We start from the raw sequence: 3,585 nt of genomic DNA on the forward strand, positions 1-3,585 counted from the left end.
AGCGCACAGGACGATGGGAAGTTGATGCTGGCAGCAGGTGCTCCCTAAAATAATCCGGGCCCATGCCATTTAGGGCTTTATAGGTCATCACCAGCACCTTGAATCTCACCCGGAGGGCAACTGGAAGCCAATGCAGCTCGCGGAGAAGAGGTGTTACACGGGAGTATCGGGAGACTCCCATCACAACTCACGCGGCCGCATTCTGCACCAGCTGAAGCCTCCAAGTGGTCCTCAAGGGCAGCCCCATGTAGAGAGCATTGCAGTAGTCTAACCGGGAGGTCACAAGCGCATGAGTGACTGTGCGTAGGGCATCTCAGTCCAGATAGGGCCACAACTGGCGCACCAGGCGAACCTGGGCAAAAGCCCCACTGGTCATGGCTCCTATATGATCTTCCAAACTGAGCCGTGAATCCAGGAGAACGCCCAAGTTGTGAGCCCTATCAACAAGGGGTAACACCTCACCCCCCATAGTTAATGATGGACAAAACTGGTTCTCCCGAGATGCCGGTATGCACAGCCACTCAGTCTTGGCGGGATTGAGTTGAAGCCTGTTTCTCCCCATCCAAACCCGGACCACCTCCAGGCTACGGGACATCACGTCGAGGGCATCACTAGGTTGGTTCAGGGTGGAAAGAAAAAGCTGGGTATCATCAGCATACTGATACCCCACCCCGAAACCACGAATGAGCTCACCCAGTGGCTTCATATAGATGTTGAACAAGAGGGGAGAGAGAACCGACCCCTGAGGAACTCCACAAACGAGAGGCCTCGGGGCGGATGCCTCAGTATAGTGATTGACGGCTGAGGGGCTGGGCAGGATTAAGCCTGCAGAGCGCCATCTGATTGGAAGAAGCCGCCTCCCTAGTGTGATGGTACCGACAAGTACCAGTACCGTAATTGGGGGGGGCATCTTATACACGGAAAAATACGGTAAGGGTGATCCTGTGATGGTTCAATTTTGTCTTTTTTGGCAGCAGTTGTTAAAGAGAATGCAATAATTGTTAAGTGAATATGGCAGTTGGTAAGCGAATGCATTGTGAACCCATTTTAGCCAATGAGCATGTTTTGCTGGAAATGGTAATAATGCTGGTTTCCAGAAAAAAACATTGCAAATTAGTCACATGACCACAGGATGCTGCAAATAACTGTAAATGCATGCTGGTTGCCAAGCACCCAAAATGTGATCACATGACCAGGGACGGACAGACTAAAACCTTGAACCTAGGTCATAAGTACTTTTTTGGAGCCCATTGTAACTTTGGTTGCTAAGTGAGGACTATGTGCACAATCAGCAGGGTGAATATGTTCCTTTGCATTGTTTATGCTGGTTGGCAACATGTCCGTTTTAGTTAATACAAATCATAAGCTCTGCTGTCGTTAGAAATCCCTAATTGTTAAGAGTTATCCACTTTCTAATGAGACTATTTGATCGTTTAATATAATCAAGGGAATGTGTGGCTTAGTTCAAAACTTTTCAACCGAGATACCTTGGTTACTGTTCAGTGCTGTCTTTTGCACCTGTACATCATATACTTTTATCCCATTTAATATGGATTCTTTTTTTTCTATTTCCTTTGAGTTATTTTATTCAGGGTTCTGTAAACTTTTCCTTTATCCCTCCTGGTTGTTTATTAAATATATGTGCTATATACTAAACATGTTTTATATTTAATTATTTTCATTATTCTTTGTTTGAATCTTTAGAATATACCTATTCCTATTCCTCTTTCTAACATGCTAGGTTATCTAGGTGGAAAGCAAAATCTTCTGGTAACTTCATCACTCATTGTGTTCATAAACTAGAATTTTCCTTTGTACTATCATGGTATTTCTAAACTGATTGTGAACATTACCTGACCGTGAACACGTTAACAGAGGAATTGGGACTGAAACTCAGGTATGTCCTTATCAGAACAAGCAGTTATATGTATTTTGGATAGTTGTTCCAGTATAAAGCCAGCACTTTGAGAATTAATGGGAGTTTAAATCTATCCCCAGTGGTGATTGTTTCAAGGTGAATCTCTGCACTTTGTAACTATTTGTTACAAAGTAATCTTAAGTACCATGCTTGGAGCATAACATCTTAATCCAACTTTAATAGTCTTATGTGAATTAAAGTGACTATCCAAGCACACTCCCATCAGGGTCAATTTCTGAAGCAACTGCTTGAGCTTTCTGGAAGAATGGCTTTACTCCTTTGAAGCGTTTTTTTGTTGCACTAAGATGCTTTTTTAAAAGAACCCGTTTTATACACTCTAAAACCCATATTCTTGTATGTAGGTATGGATGTACACACCAATCCCTAGTGTAGTTTGTCTGACTTTGTTTTAAGTCTCATAGTCCCAAATCAATCCAGGTATTAGTCACCTTCAAGAAACAGTGGGAAAACAAGGCAGGTCCCCAGCAAGAAAATGCCATCATTTACATGTCTCCTATACTTGACAAATGCAACATCCCTTTTAAACTCAGTTGTTGAGTCATAAAAGAGCCGAGGTTGCCTACCCCTGTCCTAAGGTATTAGGAGCAAACAAAAGGAATATTCACTATCAGCCCCTCTAGCCAGCCCATTTGAGACTTGAGCGTATTTGGCTCTATGGAATAGTGTGTTTGAATGACTGAAAAAGAGACCCCCTTTATTGTTCTTTGATATGGATAGTATCTACGAAGAGATTTTTTTTCCTGGGTTGTTCCTCTCCATTTCACTTTAAAAACTCCACATCCAGAAAAGAAAATGCAGCTTAGTTAATGTCTCCATTTCACCTTATTGGCATATTCATCCAAACTTACTACAAGTTTGCTGAAATCAGTTATAAGGATTCATATGAAATACTGAGCCAAAATTAAAACTATATTATGACTTAGTATGTGTAGAAGACAGAACATGTAGTACTAATAAAACACAACCATGGCTGGATAAGCTAATAGTTGTAAATTAAGTTTTCTCCTTTGCACATAACACATATTCATCTGAAAGATCCTTGTTTGTATCATTAAATTTAAAACAAATTTAGATTATATGCTTTGCATATAGATTACTTTCTTAAGAATCTGTTTTTTCCAGTCAAAAGCATCAAATAGAAGGCATTGTAGTATAAAACTTAGGAAGTGGTCTTACAGCTCTACTGCCATTCCATGAACCTATGCTGGAATTCCTTATACTTATTGAACAATTAACAGCCTCTTAGTAACAAGTGTTCATGTGATCAAAGAAAACTCACCAATGTTGTGATCCATGCACTACATACATACTCTTATGCAAAATTATTCTCCACCTCCACAGGCCATCATGTAAAAATTCACTTGCTGTTGTAACTAATGATGGATGTTTAGATTTGAAATGAAACTAAGGTCAGCATGTAAAATATATATTTTTGAGATCAATGGCAATTAAGCAATTACCACAATAGTTCAAGGGACATATAGTTGCAATAGTTTAATAAGCAGTGTTAAATGCACTGTTTGCTGCATCTGAACACTGTTTATTTTTTCTTACGGATGACCGTAGGAATGCAGATAGACGGCTCCAAAAGCAATTAATTGTACTACATACAAGACAAAGTTCGATTGATTAATTTGCTATATAGA

This window comes from Vipera ursinii (genome assembly GCF_947247035.1).
Source record: "Vipera ursinii genome assembly, chromosome: 3".
In the NCBI taxonomy this organism is placed as follows: Eukaryota; Metazoa; Chordata; class Lepidosauria; order Squamata; family Viperidae; genus Vipera; species Vipera ursinii.